Source organism: Vitis vinifera, chromosome 19, assembly GCF_030704535.1.
Source record: "Vitis vinifera cultivar Pinot Noir 40024 chromosome 19, ASM3070453v1".
Classification (NCBI taxonomy): domain Eukaryota; kingdom Viridiplantae; phylum Streptophyta; class Magnoliopsida; order Vitales; family Vitaceae; genus Vitis; species Vitis vinifera.
Genome location: NC_081823.1, coordinates 15,969,737 through 15,995,518, shown reverse-complemented (window position 1 = coordinate 15,995,518; position 25,782 = coordinate 15,969,737). Strand labels below are relative to the sequence as shown.

Sequence of the window (25,782 nt, the reverse complement as noted above, 5' to 3'; positions counted from 1 at the left end):
TGAGTTTTATTTCTTTCATGTTGAGAGTTTGATCCAATCATGCCACTTGATTATTTTTTGGAGTGATCAGCATGATTTTGTAAAATATTATATTATCTATTTTTCTTTATTTTTCTCTCCTTCATTGCTCAGGGACTAACAATGTGTCAATTGGGGGGAGTGATTACTACCCAAAAAGTGTCATTTTGCGCCTTTAATTCATTATGTTTTAAGCACTTTTGTGTAGTAGTTCTCCATCTTTATTCCAATTGGCATGTTAAGGACCTAGCAATGACTTCTAATCATATTTGTGGCTATTTTTAGTGTTTTGACAGCTTTTTGGATCATTAAGACAAGCCAAGTAAAGGAGAGAAGCAAAGAGGAAAACAGAGTGAAGAAAACAGAGGACAGCAGCTTCAGTCTTCTTTCACACTTTTGGAGCACTTTCCGAAGTCCATTTTCTACATGCTATATACCATTTCAAAGCTCAGGAGGTCAAGAATCCAACGCTTTAAACCGTGTACAATTTGGAGTTGAAATTAGGAAGATATGGCCTTCGGAAGACAATTGCTCCAGGTTTATGCGAAATTCGCACAACACCTTGAAATTCGCACAACACCTTCCAATTTCGCACCAGCCCATGCATGGTGCGAAATCTCCTCTGTTTTGCCGACTCCACACGAGATCTTTTCTTTTAGATATTTTTGTATAAATTTCCATTCTTCTCCTTGTAATCCACCAATCATAAGATTTCTTAGCTAGGAAGGTTGGAAAAACTTCTCTATATATATTCCCTTGCATCCATTGTAAAAGAGGGAGAGATATAAAGAGATAAGTATGTAATATAGATATAAAAATATATAGAATATACAGAGCCTTGCTCTGTTTTTTCTTCTCTTTCATTTTCATTTTCTTGCTAGCCAAACATCCTCTGAGAATGTTTTCCCAGAGGATGAGAGGCTAAACCTTTGGTTTCTTGGAGTGAAGGAAGGTAGGTGAAAAGTCCAGATGCTAAAGTGGAAAACTCTCATGCATTAAATACAGGTAGTTGGAGTTTATAAATGGCTTTTAAATCTAAAGTTTTGCTTTAAATCCCTTAGAATCACTTTGAATGGCCGATACATGGTAAGCTTCAGGTCTCTGTGGATGCTTATTGCTAGATCCATATCAGTCCATTAGTTATCATGTACGAGCCATTGGAAAGTGGTTCAAGGTGAAGACCCATAGTGTCTAAAGCCATTAATGGAACTTGAATACCATTTCTATTGACTTTTTATGGATTAAATCTTCATTGTTAAACCTACACCGGTTCGGGAAATAACTATAGGTTAAATCCCCAATGCGATGAGAAAAATCCGGAATTTCCCACTTTGCAGTTGGCACCTAATCCTAGTAACCTGAACTCCCAAGAAACATCTTTCTTTCTAATTTCTTTCTAGTTAATTTTAGTTACTTTATGTTAGGTTAGCTTAATACCATCCGTTTTCATTCAAACTTATGTCTTCTTTTAAAGCTAACAAAGAAAAGAAAAAGCACCAATTCAGTTTTTGAACTAATATCAATTGCAAAGTGAAAACCCATCTCTGTGGACGATCCTAAAGCCACTATACTATGCTAGCTAAATGCTACCCCGGTATATGGTGAAATAGGTTTATAAATTTTGTTGATTACTCCCGTCTGAGGATTCAGATCAAAGCACATCAATTGAGTTGAATCAATTGGAACACCAATCGGGCATGAATCATAGTACCTAAGAAAAGTGGGATAACTGTGGTGAAGAATGATGAAAGAAAGCTTATTTCTACAAGGTTGACTACAGGATGGCGAGTATGCATTGATTTTAGAAAGTTGAATGCAGTCACCAAGAAAGATCATTTTCCATTACCTTTCTTAGATCAGGTTTTGGAGAGGGTAGTTGGTCATGAATATTATTGCTTCTTAAATGACTATTCAGGTTACTTTCAAATTGCCATTGCATTGGAGGATCAAGAGAAAACCACATTCACATGCCCATTTAGCACCTATGCTTATAAGCGCATGCCTTTTGGTCTTTGTAATGCGTCAGCCACATTTCAAAGGTGTATGCTCAGTATCTTCGGTGACATGGTAGAAAGAATCATGGAAGTTTTCATGGATGATCTGATAGTTTATGGGAAGACCTTTGATGATTGTCTCTTAAATTTGAAAAAAGTTTTGAAAAGGTGCATTGAGAAGGATTTGGTCCTAAATTGGGAGAAATGTCACTTCTAGAGAGGGCATTCAGGTAGATCCAGCAAAAATTGAGCTCATCTCAAAGCTATCTTTGCCTACTACTGTTAAAGAGGTGAGATAATTTTTGGGGCATGCAGGTTTTTATAGGAGGTTCATATAGGACTTCTCAAAAATCTCTCAACCTCTTTGTGCTTTATTGCTTAAGGATGCGGAATTCATATGGACTAAAGCATGCCAAGAAGCTTTTGAGAGACTGAAGTCACTCCTCACTACAGCACCAATTATGAGACCTCCCAATTGGTCTTTTCCATTTGAGTTGATGTGTGATGCTAGTGACTATATAGTGAGAGTCGTACTAGGTCAAAGGGAGAACGGAAAACCATATGTGGTGTATTATGCTAGTAAAACCCTCAATGATGCTTAGAAAAACTACACAACTACTGAAAATGAGCTCCTTGCAGTGGTGTTCGCACTCAAAAAATTCAGGAATTACCTTTTGAGAACTTCAATAGTAATTTTTACTGATCATTTGGCCTTAAAATATCTACTCAACAAAAAAGATGCCATAGCAAGACTTATCAAATGGATCCTTCTTCTTTAAGAATTTAACATTCAAATAAAGGATAAGTAAGGGGTAGAGAATGTGGTTGTTGATCATCTTTCTTGAGTTAAAGTAGAGCCACATTTCGAGGAAGCACAGATTAATGATGAGTTTCCTGATGATGCACTTTGTGCAGTGGAGAAGTTGCCTTGGTTCACAAATATAATCAACTACTTAGCAACATGAGAGCTTCCCTCATAATAGAACATGGAGATGAAGAAGTATTTTCTTTCGCAAGCAAAACACTATGCTTGGGATGATCCATATTTGTATAAGTTTTGCCCGAATCAAATTATTTGGAGATGTGTTCCAGATGATGAACAACAAGACATATTGCGAATGTGCCATGAGGGAGCTTGGGAAGGTCATTTTGCTTCGAGGAAGACTTTAAAAAAAATTCTACAGAGTGGATTCTATTGGCCAACTATGTTCAAGGATCGTAACACTCACTGCAAAAGTTATCCATAATGTCAACAACTGGGGAAAATCAACACAAGGTATCAAATGCCACAAAATTATATTTGTGTTGTCGAGGTCTTTGATTGTTGGGGCCTTGACTTTATGGCACCATTCCCTCCTTCTTTTGGTAATCTTTATATTTTGGTGGGAGTGGATTATGTCTCTAAATGGGTAGAAGCAGTGGTATGCAAGAGCAATGATCACAAAGTGGTGCTCAAATTTTTAAAGGAGAATATTTTCTCTAGGTTTGGTATTCCGAGAAAAATCATCAGTGATGGAGGTTCACACTTTTGTAACAAGCCCTTTTCCACTCTTTTGCAGAAATATGGAGTTAGGCATAAAGTGTCCACCCCATATCACCCTCAAACAAATGAGCAAGCTGAGCTAGCAAATCGAGAGATTAAGAGAATCCTCACTAAAATAGTCAATACTACAAGAAAAGATTGGTCTACCAAGTTAAGTGATGCACTTTGGGCATATAGGACAACCTATAAGACTATCCTTGGCATGTCACCGTATCGGATTGTTTATGGTAAAGCATGTCATTTGCCTGTAGAACTCGAACATCGTGCATATTGGGCTATAAACAAGATGAACTTTGATTCGAATCAAGCTAGAGCTAAAATGAAATATGATCTAAATGAACTTGAGGCATATCGAAATAAGAATTATGAATGCTTACGTAATGCAAGGGAAAAACACAAATTCTACCATGACAAGCTTATTTTACGAAGGGAGTTCAAGCAAGGTGAAAAGGTGTTGTTGTACGACTCCAAGCTTCACATTTTTCCAGGAAAGCTTAGGTCAAGGTGGAATGGCCCATTATGTGGTAAAGGAAGTCTTCCCTTATGGCACCATGACCATTTGAAATTCGAGGACTGGTAATGAATTCAAAGTTAATGGTCAACACTTAAAGCATTTCATGGAAAGATTTGAGACACAAGAGGAAAATCTCCATTTTCTTGATGGGGATGTTCAAAAGAGTTGAAGTATTTTATGAAAATCTAGTAGGTAAAAATTAGATTTAGGTAAATCTTTTATTTATTGAATTTTTCTTTTATTTTATTTTTATTTTTTTATTTTTTTTCCTTTGTTTAGTTTTACATTTTCAATTAGTCATTAGCAATATGGTTAGCATTTTTTATTTTTTATTTTTAGTTGTTTTTAACTTACTAATGAGCTTATGAGTTGTAGCAACTTAGCTTGCAAACATCCGAGTGATATAGGTAAATGCGAACTTCAAGGGAGTGAAAAGGTAAGCCTCACATGTGTTCAAGGTGACAAAGCTCCTACAGGTATGTTGATCCATATTTAAGACCATAGGCCTCTAAAAAATTTACTTGTGAAGATCATTGGTGAACTTTGAAAACAAAGGATAAAATACAAAATTGAGTAGCCCTTGGTAGAGAAATCCTAAATTTTTATGATGAAGGGTTAAAGGTATAGTGGATGAACTCAAAATTCCTTTGTTTTTGAATTTGAAATCTCAAATGGAGATGACACTTTTAGAGACAAGTAGTGGGTGATTTCAATATTATGATCTTTTTGAATTCAAAATTTTTTGTTTTGGAATTGCAATTTTAAATCTACAGAAAGTGAATTCGAATTGAGATTGATTTCAAAATCACTAGTAAATGGCAAAATAGGTGTTTTGAACTCACAAACAATGAGTTCGAAATACAATGAATTTTGAGATGGATTTTGAATTTCGAAATGAGCAATTTTGATGCTTTAATATGGACTTCATCACTCATAGTGGATTATTTTGAAATGAAGACAAATTCGAAATAAATAAAAAAAATTACTATTTCGAAATAGAAGTGGGAATCAACAGTGAGTCAATTTGAAATGGAGCTATTTTTTAAATCATTAAGGAAATTTTGAAATTTTTTTTTTACACTGCATTAAGGCTACAGTTAGCAAATTCAAAATGGTGGGCTTTTCGAAATAGAAACTTTTGCTTTAGAATTGAGATTCTTGAACTTCAGAAGGTGAATTCGAAATTTGCCCAACTTAGAAATGATTTTTATTCATTTCGAAATGCGATGTTTGAAATGTTTTTGTTTATAATGAGTCATTTCGAAATAAGGTAGTTTTCAAATTCAATGGTTAGATTTTAAAATAGACATTTTTTTTACCATCAGTTAACGAATTCAAAATCAGGCTATTTTCGAATTCAATAGTTAAATTTTGAAATGACTCTTCTTAACCAAAGTCCAATTCAAAATACCTAATTTCTATTTCAAGCTCATTCCGAAATCACCCAAACGATCGTTTCCACTTCCAGACCACTTCATCTTCTCTCCCCCTTGTTTCCTCTTCTCTTGTTCATTGTCCTAGCTTCCATTGAAGGCAATTTTAGGGTTTCGTCGTGGGTTTGTCGCATTCCAGGTACCCATCACACTCATACTCATTTCTTGTTTATTTTTCATGGATTTTTCTTGATCTTTCCGGTTTCGTTGTGTAGTGTTGCTCCATATAAAATGTGGTGTTACCCAACTTTCATCAACGTTGTTTAGGGTTTCTATTGTTCCAGTTGGATAGATAAATAAAAAATATCAAAAATATAATGAAAAAAAAAATTTCAGGGGCCGCTGCCCCCCGACCCCGAAACCCCGAGCGTAGCCAACAAGATTGATTTTGGTTTCACATAGTTCATTTGCTTTGCTTGGAAATTTCCTTGGAAATTCAGGGTGTTAGAATTTTTGGTTTATACTTGGAGAAAATTTTTGAAATTTTGTATACATGACTCTTAGGGCTTGTTGAACATCTTAGAATACTTTGAGAGCAAAGTTCTTATTTTTCCATGAGTTTTGCATAATTGTTGCCTAATCTATGTTTTATATGCTCTGAAACATTTTTAACTCTCTAGTAGATTTTTTTACTTGTTCTGGACATTCTCCTAAGCTAACCAATCACTTTGATTTCCTTGTCACATGATATTTGAACTTAGGTATTGTTTGGATTATATCTAAGGCTTCAAAGACTCATGTTTTCATCATTGTTGAACATCTTGAATGTTTTTCCGCATTTTAGGAATGGTCTACCACCGTTTCACATGAATCCATAGATTTCATGAGCATCCAATATTTTTTAGATTGTTTTCTTAACCCTTATGAGTTTTTGTTTTTATTTTTATCTATTTATTTCCCTTCTTTAAGTTTAGTTTGTTTTTCAACATTTATTTTAGATGGCTCGAGATAAAAGGAAAGTTGTTATTCAAAGTGACAATGAGACTAGGCATTCCCCGAGGCAAAACCGTGCCCAACCTCTTATCCAAAGTCGAAGTGGTGTAGTGATTAGTGAGCCTACCGAGAGACATGTCACTCGTCAAGCCAAGCATGTAAAGGCCAGGATGAAGGCTCATTTTGATCGTCCAACCACTAAGAGGACTGAAGCCATGCATGTAAAGGCTAGGACGAAGGCCCATTTTGATCGCTTAACCACTCCAAAGACCACCAAGCCTACTACCACTCCTCTACATCCACAGGCAGCTCCTCCTACTCTGAGCCCAACATGTCCTCCGTCTCTAGGAGTTTGTGATGATGCCCCTGGGGTGGACCTATCTCGCCAAGAGTTTGGTCAAGAGTTCTCTTATGACATACAGGCATTTAGTACTTATGAGCCCACTACACAATCCATGTGTCCCCTTGACTAATATTATTTTCTCGCATTGATGGATCCTCCCCCATATTTTTATGTCGTTAGTGTACGAGAGTTCTTCTCTACTCTTCAGGATTTGAGAGGGGGCTATCGAGAGCTCCATTTTTCTATCAGAGGACGAGCTAATATTATTTCCATTGAGACCATTGCTGCAACCTTTGGTTTACCATCATCTGCTCCTCCTAAAGCTCGATTTGTACCTTAGTCACGACCAGCTTTTCTGAGGATTACATGTATACTAGCACCTCAGGGTATTCATTTTTGTTCAACCATCACTCACCTTGAGATGCCACCGATCTTATGGTTTGTGGATCAGATCATTAAGACCAACATTTTTCCATTTTGACACTCTATATAGCGCTCTGGTTTAGTCTTATGGGGGTTATATCACATGTACACAAGCAAGTGGTGGAGTCCAGCTCAACTCATCATGGATACCATCATTTATTTTTTTCAAAAGGTGAAGGAGAAACAGTTAGCTTCAGCTCAAAGCTATCTCATTCCTTTGCCTTGGTTGCTCTCATACTACTTGCTCTGTCGTGGACACCAGTTACCCAAGTCTGATCATCGTGTGGCTTTTTACACTTATGTTATCGATCAATGGGTTCGAGCAATTCATTCAGGGTCACAGTTGACTACTCATGGCACTAGACGAAAGAGAGATTTGCATGTTGTTCCACTTCCATCTACTACTGAAAGCCAACTCCCGCCTACTCCTACTTTTAACATGAGCTTACCAGTGCTTCCTATTCCTCTTCCACCACCTCTTTCGAGTGCCCCAGATCCTGCTGTTCCTATTTCTACACCACCAGTACCAATCTCTGATCTTCCTAGACCTTCACAGCCTCCGGTTGCCGATGCTACCCTGAGTACCTAATCGATCATGGCTCGTTTAGACACACTTCAAGAGTTATTTGTGTCCATGGACTCCTGCATTGATGCTCGCCTAAGTAAGATGGAGACTCGGATGGATGACCTCACTTTTTCTATACAACAGCTCACTTCTTTGGTTATTCCATCTAGACAGAGGGGCGATTTTGTCACACCAGCTGATACCAGCTTAAAGGTTGAAGGTGGCATAGAGGTGATTGGTTCTGGCTCTAACACAAGAGCACTGACAATAGCCCATGTGTGGACCCGTATTTTTCACGTGTGCCCCCACTCGATTGGCGAAACTCGCTTTTATTCGTGAAAATTTTGTTTTAGAAAAGTCGGAGTCACCACTTATTTTATTTTATTTTTAAGGGAAAATAAAACAAGAAATAAAACCCTAAAAAAATGACTCCAGATTTTTGGAAAAACATGTCTCGAAAACCCAAGTCTAGGTCTGAGGATTAGGTTACCTATTAGGAAGGTACCTCTAAGAAGTAGCACCCTTCTAGGCCCTACAAAAGTCTCTACTGATTAAGTTGAGGGAAATATGGCAATCAATTGATTAATTAAGGGTACCTAGGTAAGCTAAGGTGATTTTAAAACTAACATGCCAAACAAGAAAAACCGATCATACTCATAAAGGAGAGTTAGGATACGTACCTGGACCGTTTCTTAAGCGCTATCATAAAACATCAATGGTTAGTTTGGAAATATAGCACACAACATGTGTTTTATCCAAGCTAATCAAGCATACATCTAAGCACCTAAGGATCATAAAAAGCATAAATGAAATTCACAATAACATGCATGTTCATAAAATTTCGAAAAGCAAGTGATAGAGAGCATACCTAGATAGCATGCATAATTTATAAGATTCCTCCAAAAATACTAGAGTGATTAGAACAAGTATGAATTATATAACACATTCATTATTTCTAATACACAGTACCAAAGCCAAAATTGAGCCAAGGTAAATTAAATGACTCCAAAAATAAATAACCAATTCAAGCAATGTACAAGATCAACAGCATGCAATTAGAAAAGAGAGCATAAAAAAAAAAATCTAAAATATGGCTTAGAGTGGAATTTAATTACGAAAAAATTCAGGAAACAACTCCTACACATCTAGATCAACATACCAAAGGCCAAACTCTCATTCAAAGGACAGGTTGCAGCAAAGACACCTAAAGGCTCTACAAAGTTCATATTACACAAGAAAAAATGACATGCATAAACGAACTTTTTAAAAATAATAAATGATCACATAAAATCATACACTAGTTCAAAGTGTCTATATCACATAAAAAATGAATCTAGGGTCGAATAGTACTCAAAAATATTTTTAAAACACTCAAGCTAATCAGATTTCTAGAATTCAACATGTGTAGTAGGTACGACTTTGAAAAATCCTATCTCCCTCAAAGAAGCATATTTTTTAATAGTTTAAGTGTCTAAGACCAATTTCAAGAAGCCTAGAATTAAAAAAAAAATATCGAAGCAAATTTAAAAAGTCATCCGTTATTTTATTTTTGCAAAAAATATCTCAAGTGTCCAAAATTAGGTGAAAACAGATCTCACTTAAAGACTCGTTTATATCTTCAATTCCAGAATGGTTTTCTAACTCAAATGAAACTTAAAATTCAAGTTCAAGAAATTGGAAAAGTCATACAAGTTTTGAAATTTTTTTTAAAATCATTTTGAAGTAGCTAAAATGAATTTTAAATCTAAAGGGTCAATGGTTTAGTGAAAACTGGCAGTGAGGATCAAATCATTTAATACCTAAGGTGGGTAGTTCTTTTCTAACAAACCAATTTTAAATCAAGAAATCTCAGTATGAAGGGATCTCAATAGGTAAATTGATATTATAGCTACATTTGAGATGACAAAGTATCATCCATACCACCAAAATTTTGTGTATTTTGTAAGAAGGTAACCATGAACAGGATGCACCAATTGGGAATTCATGTCAGAATGGTGGTTGCTTCCTTCCTTTTTTCATGATGAATGCGTGTTGCCCCTCTCTTTTCTAGACCTTGAATCAACCGTCCAATCATCCTATCAATTCTAGCAACCGCATCAGTGATTTCAGGATCATTGGGTCCAACTTGGTGACCTTGATGATGTGGGTCCTCAAAATACAGTGTCATAAAAACAAGAATTTCACTACTTGGAAGATCAAAATACCCCAAAACAATATAAAATCGTTCCTCAAATGAAATTGAACCATTATAATTCCTATAGAAATTCAAAGGACAATTCCAGGAACCCTTCTTTACCTAAGAACCAGGCTAGAAATACATAGCAGCCTTGAATCCCTTCCAAAACCTAGACTGATTTCACCCCGAACAGCAGCTTAAATCCCTTCCAAAACCTCGACCGATTCCTCCTTCAATCAACGGCCCGAATCCCTCCTAAACAACGGACTGATTCCTCACTCTAAAAATCATGGACTGATCTCTTAAAAAAAAAAAAAAAATAGCAGCCTACCCTCTCCTCTGAAACGAACTGATCCTCACTCTAAAAATCACAAACTAATCTCTTCAAAAAAACTTGCAACCCGCTCTCTCCATTGAAACGGATTGATCCTCACTTTGAAAATCATGGCTGATCTCTTAAAAAAAAAAAAAAAAACAGCAGCCCGCCCTCTCCTCTGAAACAAACTGATCCTTTCCCTGAAAATCACAGACTGATCTTCACTCTCAAAATCACAACCTCACCCCTCAAAAAATCCTTATCTCATAAACACGGACTGATCTTTTAAAAAAATCCTTCCCTCATAAACACGGACTGATCTTCACTCTCAAAATCACAACCTCACCCCTCAAAAAATCCTTCTCTCATAAACATGGACTGATCTTTTAAAATACTCCTTCCCTCATAAACACAAACTGATCTTTCTTCTCCCATAAACACGGACTAATCTTCACTCTCAAAATCATAGCCTCACCCCTAAAAAAAATCCTTCTCACATAAACACAGACTAATCTTTTAAAAAAATCCTTCCCTCATAAACACGGACTAATCTTCCCCCTGAAAATCACAGTCTTACCCCTAAAAAAATCCTTCTCTCATAAACACAGACTGATCTTTTAAAAAAATCCTTCCCTTATGAACATAGACTGATCTTCCCCATGAAAATCACAGCCTCACCCCTCAAAAAATCCTTTTGAAATGCCCCTTAACCCTCTCTCTCCAGAATGATGCCACTGCCACGCTTCAATCGTGTGTCTTCTTTCCTTTTTTCTATTTTTTCTTTAATCTTTTCTCAATCACTCTGTCCAGATCCCTCTCCATCCACGGTGATGGAAGACACAATAGGAAAGGTTTCTTTCTTCTCTCTTCAGATCACCCTCAATCCCCTCCAATTATTTCTTTTTTTCCTTTTTGAATCTATGCTCTTTCAAACTTTTTTCTTTCATGCGACTGTCAAATTTTTTTTTTCTTTTCCAATGGTCTTTTCCTCCCTTTTTTGGATTATCACCTTCCTTTTCCTCTCCATCCCTCTCATCAATCACCACCCAACTATCCTAATTTTATTCTCTAAAATGGTCCCTTCCTTTCAAAGGTGTTCCTTCCTTGCACGTTTTTCAGACCATACCTTCCTTTCCCATATGGAGCACGTGGAATCCCATGCAAAACAAATAAATAATAATAATAATAATAAAAGGAAAATAAAAATACAAATAAAGAAAACTAAGGGGCTAGAATAATAAAAAAAGAAACATGCAACTAAGAATTAAAAACTCAAAATATGTAATTTTAAACAAAATTAAAAGTATAGATCACATGCAAAACTAAAATGAATTATCAACTCAAGCAACTCTCTATCAAAATAAATAAATTAATAAATAGATAAATAAAAACAAAGTGAATATGATTATTAAGCTCATGCAATTTCCTAAAAATAAATAAATAAATGAATAAAACTAATAAATAGAGAAAGATAAAAAAACAAAATCAAGCACATGCAAACCATGCATCCATGCAAAAAAAAAAGACCTAAATGGGCCTAGGGTGCCTAAACGGGCTTAGGGTGCCTAAACGGGCCTAGGGTGCCTAAATAGGCCTAAGGTTCCTAGATGGGCCTAGGGTGTCTAAATGGGCCTAGGCTACCTAAGTGGGCCTAAAGTGCCAAAATGGGCCTAAGGTGCCTAAATGGGCTTATGGTGCCTAAATGGGCCTATGGTGCCTAAATGGGCCTAGGGTGCCTAAATGGACCTAGGGTGCCTAGATGGGGTTAGGGCGCCTAAATGGGCCTAAGGTGTCTAAATGGGCCTAGGGTGCCTAAATTGGCCTAGGGTGTCTAAATGGGCCTAGGGTGCCTAAGTGGGTCTAGGGTGCCTAAATGGGCCTAGGATACCTAAATGGGCCTAAGGCGCCTAAATGGACCTAGGGCGCCTAAATGGGCCTAGGGTGCCTAATGGGCCAAGTGTACCTAAATGGGCCTAGGGTGCCTAAATAGACTTAGGGTGCCGAAATGGGCTTAAGGTGCCTAAATGGGCCTAAGGTGCCTAAATGGGCCTAGGGTGCCTAGGTGGGCTTAGGATGCCTAGGTGGGCCTAGGGTGCCTAAGTGGGCCTAGGGTGCCTAGATGGGCCTAGGGTGCCTAAATAGGCCTAGGGTGCCTAAATGGGCCTAGGGTGCCTAAATAGGCTTAGGGTGCCGAAATGGGCCTAAGGTGCCTAAATGGGCCTAAGGTGCCTAAATGGGCCTAGGGTGCCTAAGTGGGCCTAGGGTGCCTAGATGGGCCTAGGGTGCCTAAATAGGCCTAGGGTGCCTAAGTGGGCCTAGGGTGCCTAGATGGGCCTAGGATGCCTAAATGGGCCTAGGGCGCCTAAATGGGCCTAGGGCGCCTAAATGGGCCTAGGGCGCCTAAATGGGCCTAAGGCGCCTAAGTGGGTCTAGGGTGCCTAAATGGGCCTAAGGTGCCTAAATGGGCCTAGGGTGCCTAAATGGGCCTAGGGTGCCTAATGAGCCTAAGGTGGTGCCTAATGGGCCAAGTGTACCTAAATGGGTCTATGGTGCCTAAATGGGCCTATGGTGCCTAAATGGGCCTATGGTGCCTAAATGGGCCTAAGGTGCCTAAATGGGCCTAGGGTGCCTAAATGGGCCTAGGGTGCCTAAATGGGCCTAGGGGTGCCTAAATGGGCCTAAGTTGCCTAAGTGGGCCTAGGGTACCTAAATTAAGGCTGCCAAGAATCACAATGGGGTTAGATAAATCCCTCAACCAAAGTCCCCAAGGTGGCTTAAAAAAAGATAGGCTACACGAGTAGTAATGGGCCACCAGGGAATTGTTGTAAAGTACTAAACGAATACACAATAAGGCATGTGCTAGTAGGACAAAATGGAGGGTCTACAAATATGCCCCTCTTCGATAGAGATCACGAGTGTAGGGAATGTGAGTAAAAATACGAATAATGAGCATAACGAAGTGAACTATACTGAATAACTAAAAGAAAAGGACCAGAGATTTTGTCTTAGCACATGACGAAAGTAAGCTCGGAACGCGAGGTTGCAATCACAAAAATGGAACAACTCTATGTCATGAGTTCAAGGCTCTACATGGAAAAGGATGACTCTGGGTCATAGATGAAAAAACGACTCTGGGTCAGGAGCTCTTGGCTATAAATGGAAAAGAAATGACTCTGGGTCATAAATGAAAAATTGACTCTCGATCGAGAGCTTTGAGCTTTAAATGGAATAGAAATGACTCTAGACGCCTATGAAAATAATGGTGGCTCTAAACGCCTATGAAAATGATGGCTATGAATGCCTATGAAAATGATTGCTTTGAACACCCATGAAAACAGTGGTAGCTTTGAACGCTTATGAAAATGGTAGCTCTGAACTCCTATGAAAATGATGGTGGCTCTGAACGCCTATGAAAATGGTGGCTCTGAACGTCTATGAAAATAATGGCTCTGAACGCCTATGAAAATGGTGGCTTTGAACGCCTATGAAAATAATGGCTTTGAACGCCTATGAAAATGATGGCTTGGAACGCCTATGAAAATAATGGTGGCTCTGAACGCCTATGAAAATGATGGTGGCTCTGAACACTTATGAAAACGGTGGCTCTGAACGCCTATGAAAATGGTGGCTCTGAATGCCTATGAAAATGGTAGTGGCTCTGAACGCCTATGAAAATGATGGTGGCTCTGAATGACTATGAAAATGATGGTGGCTTTGAACGCCTATGAAAATGATGATGGCTCTTAATATGAAAATGATGGTGGCTCTGAACACCTATGAAAATGGTGACTCTGAACGCCTATGAAAATGATGGTGGCTCTGAATGCCTATGAAAATGGTGGCTCTGAATGCCTATGAAAATAATGGCTATGAATGCCTACGAAAATTATGGCTCTGAACACCCACGAAAACATTGGTGGCTCTGAACGCTTATGAAAATGATGGCTCTGAACTCCTATGAAAATGATGATGGCTCTGAACACCTATGAAAACGATGGCTCTGAATGCTTATGAAAATGGTGGCTTTGAACGCCTATGAAAATGGTGGCTCTGAACACCTATGAAATGGTGGCTCTGAACGCCTATGCAAATGGTAGCTCTGAACGCCTATGCAAATGGTTGCTCTGAATGCCTATGAAAATGGTGGCTTTGAACACCTATGAAATGATGGCTCTGAACGCCTATGCAAATGATGGTGGCTTTAAATGCCTATGCAAATGAAGGTGGCTTTGAACACCTATGAAAATGATGGTGGCTCTGAACGCCTATGAAAATGATGATGGCTCTGAATGCCTATGAAAATGATGGCTCTGAACGCCTATGAAAATGATGGCTCTAAACGCCTATGAAAATGATGGCTCTAAACGCCTATGAAAATGATGGCTCTAAACGCCTATGAAAATGGTAGCTCTGAATGCCTATGAAAATGATGGCTCTAAACGCCTAATAATGCAAGGTGGCTTTGAATGCCTAAAACTGGAAGAAATGGCTTTGAAAGCCTAAAGCTAGAAGAAGTGGCTTTGAACACCTAAAATTGGAAAATATAGTGGCTCTGAACGCCTGAGGTTATGAAGAGAGAGTGGCTCTGAACGCTAAACTAAAGATAGGATGGTGGCTTTGAATGTCAAGCTACGAGGGAATGATGAGGGGAAAAATGCCTCAGTATGGTGTGTCATAAAAAATCTTGATCCACTTAAAGGGTCTAAAAAAGACTCCATGAGTATCAAAAGATGCTCCGTTGATGAGTCAGAATGGTCAAATCAACTATAAAATAAAGTCTCACAACCTATCTGACTAAATCATGAGGCTTGACAAAGTATCATAATAATCTGGATATCTCTAACTCGAGATACCTTGTTAGAGGAATCTGTCGTCATCTCAAAGGAATGATTCACTGGCGGGTCTCAAGAAAATGGTCCACTGGGGCAATTGTCGCTGCCCTAACATAACGATCTATTGAAGAGTCATAGGTAATGAGACAGTCAAAACCCAAAGGTCAGGCTCCTTTGAAGGCTCATCTCGGCATAAATCATCGATATTGTAACCAGTAATGCGAATAAATATCCCTTAGCTGAATAAAGAAAATGGTAATAGCTTTGTGAGAAGATGATCATCTCCACAACAGAAAAGAAGAATATGCCCCAGTATAGCAATTGACACATCTTGCCATGTGGGTAACCGAGGAAAATATTCCCTAGTATAGCAACTAGTACACTTGGTCCATCCTGATGACTCGAGAATAACTCAATGGGGATGTATAAGAGATCTAACATGTGCTCCACTGAAATGATGATATGGGAGTCTATGCACTTGAGACAACTCCATCAAAGAATCACGATAATATCATAAAGTATGAGCCTGACTGAATGACTCAAGAAAGGCTCCACTAGGGAATCATCGTAAAATAAAAATAGATCATCAACTTGAGATGTATCTCAAACACCTGTCCAAGTAGGGGATGTCAAAGACGACATCTGATCTCATGGCCTCAGGGTGGTCTTAAGACACGGGACGTAACGTAGGTTAGGGTGATAAGGTGAAAGAAATGAAGGGAAACTAGGCTCAAATACCCAATGATCAAACCCATACTCTCGTGTACAAGATGTAATAAATAGAAAAATCTCATGAGCCATGGACCTAAAGGTAACCAAAGAAAATATCGATGGAGAAACAAGAGAAAGGATAAGTGGTCAAACCATCATTGAAACATGTGAATGATGTGAAGAAGGAAAGTGGAATGAATGATGATCAACCCATATTAGTACAATAAAGGAAAGTCATATCACCAAGGATGGAATGGTGGATAAGACAATGATCCGGAGACCCTAGTAAAAGGTCGCTCATCTCTCATACCTAATACATTTCTGCCATGATCCAAGAAGCATAGGATCTCATAGAACTCTTACGTGAACCCTCGACACTCCAAATGCATAGCAAGAGTGGCTCAAGGAGTGAAAACTCATAAAAATCTCACAAAATCCACAATGACAAATGTACCCTATAAATAGACCTTAAAAGGTGACATAAGTGCCCAATGGAGCAAGGTACCATATACGAACATATCATTGCACTTTTTCTTTCTTTTTAATATTTTATATATATATATATTGAATGCGCATGCTCTAATCGTCAATAAATCAAACTCCAATGGGAAAGATATAAGGAATGAATAGACTTTCTCAAATCACTGATGAATACGTGAACCCCATCCCATCAGACAACCTCTCAAACTAAAATCTCTGAATCAATGTCAAATGATGGGATGAATGGAGTGATATGACTACCCTCTTTGCAACAAGATGTGAAGAATCATCAACCCAAGGAAGAGAAGAGATAAGATGAAGCAAATAATGATAAAAGCAAGAAAGAGAATGAAAATGTGATGATAATAAAATAAAACAAATAGGGTGATAAGGAAATGGTAACAAGAATGAGAAGATAGGCCTATAAGTCTAAAGCTCATGAGACTTTCCTACAAAAGCATGCATATAAATCAAAGGGCCCCAACCCGAGTGTAGAAATGGTAATCAAGGTAATAAAGAAAAAAGGCTTTAACGTACAATGTGAAGCTCAATGGGCTAGCAACTATCTAATATATAGATAGAGGTGATAAAGTGTAAGGCTAACCGAAATGATGGCCACCCATCCTACGGCCATGGTCTCAAATGTAATACTTCTTCAGCTGATCCACATTGGTAAGGTCTGAGAACTGGTCTCTATCCAAATATGTCAATCATATTTCCTCTCTAGGGTTAACTCTCTAATGACAAGTGGTGTATTTCAAGTAAGTGCCTAGGGTCTCCTAGAATAGATGAATCTCCATGACTATAACTGGGCCAACATCGTCTCAAACATATCATCAACATAAGTGGAATGCCCCAACATAAATAAACTGAATCTCTCCTGAACTCTCAACAATGAAGATCTTAAGCATATCAAGAGAGTGAACTATCTTTGGCTAATCTATGCTAACCATCCAACTATCATCCAATACGTTCATCTCATGCTCGTCATGAAGAAAACCATGTCAATCAAATCTCCTATCTTAGAGGAAAAACTAATATCCTCTATAAGAACTCTCATCTGATAAACTTTGACTTGGAATCCACTAAACTCATCATATGTTCGATGTCATCCTCAACAATGTCATTGGCTAATTGGGTGATGGGGGTGGGAGGCAATGAATCACCCGACATCTCATCTTGATCTGGATGTTATCTATCTCACTATCCATCAATCCTTTAGCTCAAACCTGCTAATGTCTCCTGAATAGAGTCATGGTGACAGTAAGTCAATCAACTGTAACATACTAAGGATCTATACCTGAGTGCTTTGAAACCCTAATCAACCTATCTCCAACTCTAATCTAAGAAGTCGAATTCAAACCAAAACGAATAACACCCCATAAGGTACAAAAGCATGGAAAGAGAAATGACATGAAGGAAGCTTAGAAATGGTGGAAACACACTAATCACAATGCAAAAAAAGTGGCCTAACTGAAACTTAAATATGTACCAATCTATGAGCACACCAAAAGGAGACCATGAAGAGGATAACCGAACCCAATTGTGACCAAGGCAACTCTGAAGGTTCATAGATGCACCCACTTGTAGGAGTGAAATCTTAATTGGGCCTAGGTTAACCTACAAGGTTAAGGTGGCTCTATAAGATAGAATGGGTGGGTTAAAGGATCCCTAGCAGAAGCGATCGTACCCTCTGGAGGTACGCAACCCTCTGCATGCCTCCAAGGAGACGGGGTGCTTCCATGCAAGGTGGTCATCACCTCCACACATGCACTTCCTTACGTTCCCAGGGGGTTTCCTAATGGTGAAGGCTCTCCCATCTCTCAACACTCAAAGATAATCTAAAGTGCACAGTGAAAAATGTGGATGCATCCGAAAAACCTAAGATCTAAAATGAGATAGTGAACAAAGACAAGCAATCATACCAAGCAAATAGGTATCATACAAACAAAGTCCTATATAACATATGTGAGAGTGTATCATGCTGAAGTGAGCAAGCAATCAAGCAATCATGCAAAGATATCAAACATGTTAAGATAGCAAACCAAATAAGCAAGCAAATCGAATCACTTTTGCCTAAAACAAGTGAGGTAGCCTCTAATCGACCAATTAAATGCCACATTTTCCTCAACTAGTGTTCAAGCTTGATCCTCAAAATCCCCAATGGAGTCACCAATTTATGGACCCGCATTTTTCATGTGCGCCCCCACTCGATCGGCTAGACTCGCTTTTATTCGTGGAAAAATTGTTTTAGAAAAGTTGGAGTTGCCACTTATTTTCTTTTATTTTAAAGGGAAAATAAAACAAGAAATAAAACCCTAAAAAAATGACTCCACATGTTTGGAAAAGAATGTCTCAAAAACTCGAGTCTAGGTCTGAGGATTAGGTTACCTATTGGGAAGGTACCTCTAAGAGGTAGCACCCCTCTAAGCCCTACAAAGGTCTCTATTGACTAAGTTGAGGGAAATGTGGCAATCAATTGATTAATTGAGGGTACCTAGGTAGGCAAAGGTGATTTCAAAACTAGCATTCCAAACAAGAAAAACCGATCATACTCATAAAGGAGAGTTAGGATATGTACCTGGACCACTTCTTAAGCGTTATCATAAAACATCAATGGTTAGTTTGGAGATATAGCACACAACATGTGTTTTATCCAAGCAAATCAAGCATACATCTAAGCACCTAAGGATCATATCAAGCACAAATGAAATTCACAATAACATGCATGTTCATAAAATTTCAAAAAAGTAAGTGATAGAGAGCGTACCTGGATAACATGCATAATTTATAAGATTCCCCCAAAAATGCTAGAGTGATTAGGACAAGTATGAATTATATAACACATTCATTATGTCTAATACATAGTACCAAAGCCAAAATAGAGCCAAGGTAAATTAAATGACTCCAAAAATAAATAACCAATTCAAGCAATGTACAAGATCAACAGCATGCAATTAGAAAATGGAGCATAAAAAAAAAAGCAAATTCTAAAAAAGGGCTTAGAGTGGAATTTGATTAGGATAAATTTTAGGAAACAACTCCAACACATCTAGATCAACATACCAAAGGCCAAACTCTCATTCAAAAGGACAAGGTGCAACAAAGACACCTAAAGGCTCTACAAAGTTCATATTAGACAAGAAAAAATGACATGCATAAACGAATTTTTAAAAAATAATAAATGATCACATAAAATCATACACATAGTTCAAAGTGTCTATATCACATAAAAAATGAATCCAAGGTCGGATAGTACTCCAAAATATTTTTAAAACACTCAAGCTAATATGATTTCTATAATTCAGCATGTGCAGTAGATACAACTTTCAAAAATCCTATCTTCCTCAAAGAAGCATATTTTTTAATAGTTTAAGTGTCTAAGATCAATTTCAAGAAGCTTAGAATTAAGAAAAAATATTGAATTAAATTTAAAAAGTCATTCGTTATTTTATTTTTGCAAAAAGATCTCGAGTGTCAAGAACTGGGTGAAAACAGATCTCCCATAAAGACTCGTTTATATATTTTATTCCAGAATGGTTTTCTAACTCAAAATTCAAGTTCAAGAAATGAGAAAAGTCATACAAGTTTTGAATTTTTTTTAAAAGCTTTTTGAAGTTGCTAAAACAAATTTTAAATCTAAAGGGTCAATGGTTTAGTGAAAACTGGCAGCGAGGATCAAATCATTTAATACCTAAGGTGGCTAGTTCTTTTCTAACAAATCAATTTTAAATCAAGAAATCTCAGTATGAAGGGGTCTCAACTGGTAAGTTAATATTATAGTTGCATCTGAGATGACAAAGTATCATCCATACCACCAAAATTTTGTGTATTTTGTAAGAAGGTAACCATGAATAGGATGCACAAATTGGGAATTCATGTCAGAATGGTGGCTGCTTTCTTCCATTTTTTTTATGATGAATGCGTGTTGCCCCTCTCTTTTCTAGACCTTGAATCAACCGTCCAATCATCCTATCAATTCTAGCAACCGCATCAATGATTTCAGGATCATCAGGTCCAACTTGGTGACCTTTATGATGTGGGTCCTCAAAATATAGTGTCATAAAAACAAGAATTTCACTACTTGGAAGATCAAAATACCCCAAAACAATATAAACTCGTTCCTCAAATGGAATTGAACCATTATAATTCCTACAGAAATTCAAAGGACAATTCCAGGAACCCTTCTTTACCTAAGAACCAGGCCAGAAATACATAGCAGCCTTGAATCCCTTCCAAAACCTAGACTGATTTCACCCCGAACAGCAGCTTAAATCCCTTCCAAAACCTAGACCGATTCCTCCTTCAATCAACGGCCCGAATCCCTCCTAAACAACGGACTGATTCCTCACTCTAAAAATCATGGACTGATCTCTTAAAAAAAAAAAAAAATAGCTGCTTACCCTCTCCTCTGAAACGGACTGATCCTTACTCTGAAAATCTAGGACTGATCTCTTCAAAAAAATTGTAGCCCGCTCTCTCCTCTGAAATGAACTGATCCTCACTCTGAAAATCATGGACTGATCTCTTTAAAAAAAAAAAACAGTAGCTCGCGCTCTCCTTTGAAACGAACTGAGCCTCACCCCTAAAAAAATCCTTCTCTCATAAACATGGACTGGTCTTTTAAAAAAATCCTTCCCTCATAAACACGAACTGATCTTTTCCCTGAAATTCATAGCCTCGCCCCTAAAAAAATCCTTCTGAAATGCCCCTTAACCCTCTCTCTCCAGAATGTTGCCACTGCCACACTTCAAGCGTGCATTTTCTTTCCTTTTTTTCTGTTTTTTCTTTAATCTTTACTCAATCACTCTGTCCAGATCCCTCTCCACCCAGGGTGATGGAAGACACAGCAGGAAAGGTTTCTTTCTTCTCTCTTCAGATCACCTTCAATCACCTCCAATTATTCCTTTTTTTTCCTTTTTGAATCTATGTTCTTTCAACCTTTCTTCTTTCATGCGGCTGTCAAATTTATTTTTTTTCTTTTACAATGGTCTTTTCCTCCCTTTTTTGGATTACTACCTTCTTTTTCTTCTCCATCCCTCTCATCAATCACCAGTCGACTATCCTAATTTTATTATTTAAAATGGTCCCTTCATTTCAAAGGTGTTCCTTTCTTGCACATTTTTCATACCACACCTTCCTTTCCCAGATGGAGCATGTAAAATCCCATGCAAAACAAATAATAATAATAATAAAAGGAAAAGAAAAATACAAATAAAAGAAAACTAAGGGGTTAGAATAATAAAAAAAGAAACATGCAATTAAGAATTAAAAACCCAAAATATGTAATTTTAAACATAATTAAAAGTATAGATCACAAGCAAAACTAAAATGAATTATCGACTCAAGCAACTCTCTATCAAAATAAATAAATTAATAAATAGATAAATAAAAACGAAGTGAATATGATTATTAAGCTCATGCAATTTCCTAAAAATAAATAAATAAATGAATAAAATTAATAAATAAAGAAAGATAAAGAAAACAAAATCAAGCACATGCAAGCCATACGAGCTATGCAACCATGCATCCATGCAAAAAAAAAAGACCTAAATGGGCCTAAGGTGCCTAAATGGGCCTAGGGTGCCTAAATGGGCCTAGGGTGCCTAAATAGACCTAGGGTGCCTAAATGAGGCTAGGGTGCCTAAATGGGCCTAAGGTGCCTAGATGGGCCTAGGGTGTCTAAATGGGTCTAGGGTGCCTAAGTAGCAAAATCAAGCACATGCAAGCCATACGAGCTATGCAACCATGCATCAATGCAAAAAAAATGACTTAAATAGGCCTAAGGTGCCTAAATGGGCCTAGGGTGCCTAAATGAACCTCAGGTGCCTAAATGGACCTAGGGGTGCCTAAATGGGCCTAAGGTGCCTAGATGGGCCTAGGGTGTCTAAATGGGCCTAGGGTGCCTAAGGTGCCTAAATGGGCCTACGGTGCCTAAATGGACCTAGGGTGCCAAAATGGACCTAGGGTGCTTAGATGGGCCTAGGGTGCCTAGATGGGCCTCGGGTGCCTAAATGCGCCTAAGGCGCCTACATGGGCCTAAGGCGCCTACATGGGCCTAAGGTGCCTAAATGGGCCTACGGTGCCTAAATGGACCTAGGGTGCCAAAATGGACCTAGGGTGCTTAGATGGGCCTAGGGTGCCTAGATGGGCCTCGGGTGCCTAAATGCGCCTAAGGCGCCTACATGGGCCTAAGGCGCCTACATGGGCCTAAGGTGCCTACATGGGCATAGGGTGCCTAAATGGGCATAGGGTGCCTAAATGGGCCTAGGGTGCCTAAATGGGCCTCCTATGGTGCCTAAATGGGCCTAGGGTGCCTAGATGGACCTAGGGTCCTAAATGGGCCTAGGGTGCCTTAATGGGCCTATGGTGCCTTAATGGGCCTAGGGTGCCTAAATGGGCCTAGGGTGCCTAAATGGGCCTAGGGCGCCTAAATGGGCCTCAGGCGCCTAAATGGGCCTAGGGTGCCTAAATGGGTCTAGGGTGCCTAAATAGGCATAGGGTGCATAAATGGGCCTAGGGTGCCTAAATGGGCCTAGGGTGCCTACATGGGCGTAGGTGGCCTAAATGGGCCTAAGGTGCCTAAATGGGCCTAAGGTGCCTAAGTGGGTCTAGGGTGCCTAAATGGGCCTAGGGTGCCTAAATGGGCCTAAGGTGCCTAAATGGGCCTAGGGTGCCTAATGCGCCTAAGATGGTGCCTAATGGGCCAAGTGTACCTAAATGGGCCTATGGTGCCTAAATGGGCTTAAGGTACCTAAATGGGCCTAGGGTGCCTAAATGGGCCTAAGGTGCCTAGATGGGCCTAGGGTGTCTAAATGGGCCTAGGGTGCGTAGGTGGACCTAAGGTGCTTAAATGGACCTAGGGTGCCTAGATGAGCCTAGGGTGCCTAGATGGGCCTAGGGTGCCTAGATGGGCCTAAGGCGCCTAGATGGGCCTAGGGCGCCTAAATGGGCATAGGGTGCCTAAATGGGTCTAAGATGCCTAAATGGGCCTAGGGTGCCTAAATGAGCCTAAAGTGCCTAAATGGGCCTAGGATGCCTAGTGGGCCAAGTGTACCTAAATGGGTCTAGGGTGCCTAAATGGGCTTAAGGTGCCTAAATGGGCCTAGGGTGCCTAGATGGGCCTAAGGTGCCTAAATGGGCTTAGGGTGCCTAAATGGATCTAGGGTTCCTAGATGGGCCTAGGGTGCCTAAATGGGCCTAGGGTGCCTAAATGTGCCTAAATGGGCCTAAGGCGCCTAAATGGGCCTAGGGCACCTAAATAGGCATAGGGTGCCTAAATGGGCCTAAGGTGCCTAGATGGGCCTAGGGTGTCTAAATGGGCCTAGGGTGCCTAATGTCACGGACTTAGTCTTTCACTAAGCTCGTGCGACACTTAGACAAGCCAAGACGCTTGATCTTGCTAAGTCAGCCTTGCTCCCAATACTTAGCTCGCTCGGCTAAGACACTCGCGACTCAAAAGCTTAAGAAGCTTGGTAGGCAACTCCTTAAAGAATGGAAGCTCTTATTAACTCAAGAAGCTTTTACAAGTGCTTGGATGCTCACTTTCTTGGTTAGGAAGTGATTTGGATGGTGCCTTGGCCAAATGAGGCCCTCACCTATTTATAGGCACCAATGGAACTCTCTAGAACCTTGGAGGGTTCCTTACAATTCATGAATATTCTAGAATATCCTACCCTATTCTATGTACAACCCTATGTACAAGAATATACAAGAGATTCCTAGAAGTCTCTAGAAAGCCTTGGACTCCTCCCATGCCTTCCACCATAGTGTAGAGATGTGTGGACATCTCTAGGCATTTCTAGAACCTTCCACACTCTTCCCACCAATGACTTAGTGTAGATGGCTCCAGGAGTCTCCAGAAGCTTCCCTCCTCCTATAGAAGTCCATGGGGAGGGTCATTTGAAGCATCTTGTGACACTAAGGTGCCTAAATGGGCCTAGGGTGCCTAGATGTGCCTAAATGGGCCTAGAGTGCCTAGATGGGCCTAAGGTGCCTAGATGGGCCTATGGTGCCTAGATATGCCTAAATGGGCCTAGCGTGCCTAGATGGGCCTAGGGTGCCTAAATGCGCCTAAGGCGCCTACATGGGCCTAAGGCGCCTACATGGGCATAGGGTGCCTAAATGGGCATAGGGTGCCTAAATGGGCCTAGGGTGCCTAATGGGTGAAGTGTACCTAAATAGGCCTAGGGTGCCTAAATGGGCCTAGGGTGCTTAGATGGGCCTAGGGTGTCTACATGGGCCTAAGGTGCCTAAGTGGACCTAGTGCCTAAATGGGCCTAGGGTGCCTAAATGGGCCTAAGGTGCCTAAATGGGCCTAGGGTGCCTACATGGGCGTAGGTGGCCTAAATGGGCCTAAGGTGCCTAAATGGGTCTAGGGTGCCTAAATGGGCCTAGGGTGCCTAAATGGACCTAAGGTGCCTAAATGAGCCTAGGGTGCCTAATGGGCCTAAGATGGTGCCTAATGGGCCAAGTGTACCTAAATGAGCCTATGGTGCCTAAATGGGCCTAAGATGCCTAAATGGGCCTAGGGTGCCTAAATGGGCCTAAGGTGTCTAGATGGGCCTAGGGTGTCTAAATGGGCCTAGGGTGCCTAGGTGGACCTAAGGTGCTTAAATGGACCTAGGGTGCCTAGATGGGCCTAGGGTGCCTAGATGGGCCTAGGGTGCCTAGATGGGCCTAAGGCGCCTAAATTGGCCTAAGGCGCCTAAATGGGCCTAGGGCGCCTAAATGGGCCTAGGATGCCTAAATGGGTCTAGGATGCCTAAATGGGCCTAGGGTGTCTAAATGAGCCTAAGGTGCCTAAATGGGCCTAGGGTGCCTAATGGTCCTACGGCGGTGCCTAATGGGCCAAGTGTACCTAAATGGGTCTAGGGTGCCTAAATGGGCCTAGGGTGCCTAGATGGGCCTAGGGTGTCTAAATGGGCCTAGGATGCCTAAGTGGGCCTAAGGTGCCTAAATGGGCTAGGGTGCCTAAATGGACCTAGGGTGCCTAGATGGGCCTAGGGTGCCTAGATGTGCCTAGGGTGCCTAGATGGGCCTAGGGTGCCTAGATGTGCCTAAATGGGCCTAAGGCGCCTAAATGGGCCTAAGGCGCCTAAATGGGCCTAGGGCGCCTAAATGGGCATAGGGTGCCTAAATGGGCCTAAGGTGCCTAAGTGGGTCTAGGATACCTAAATGGACCTAGGGTGCCTAAATTAGCCTAAGGTGCCTAAATGGGCCTAGGGAGCCTAATGGGCCTAAGGTGGTGTCTAATGGGCATAGGGTAAGCTAGCATGACATTTTGTGACATTTCCATTTGTAGTTTGCTACTGTTTAATTGCGTATGTAGTATTTGTGTTCGAGGTGTAGTTGGTTTTGTAGATTGGAGATTGTTTTTATTTTTCAATGGAAAATATTTTTTACTTCATTCTCTAAGTAGACCTATAATGAATTGGGATGTGGTTTTCAAGATTTTGAGTGTACAATGAGAACGCCATTGAGATAATAGAGGTAGTACAC

The 25,782-nt window shown here is 39.9% G+C and overlaps 1 pseudogene; it reads left to right on the top strand.

Annotated features, from left to right (window-relative positions):
* The window catches only part of LOC132253356 (uncharacterized), a 103,836-nt pseudogene that overhangs the window by 6,568 nt on the left and 71,486 nt on the right, over window positions 1-25,782 (top strand).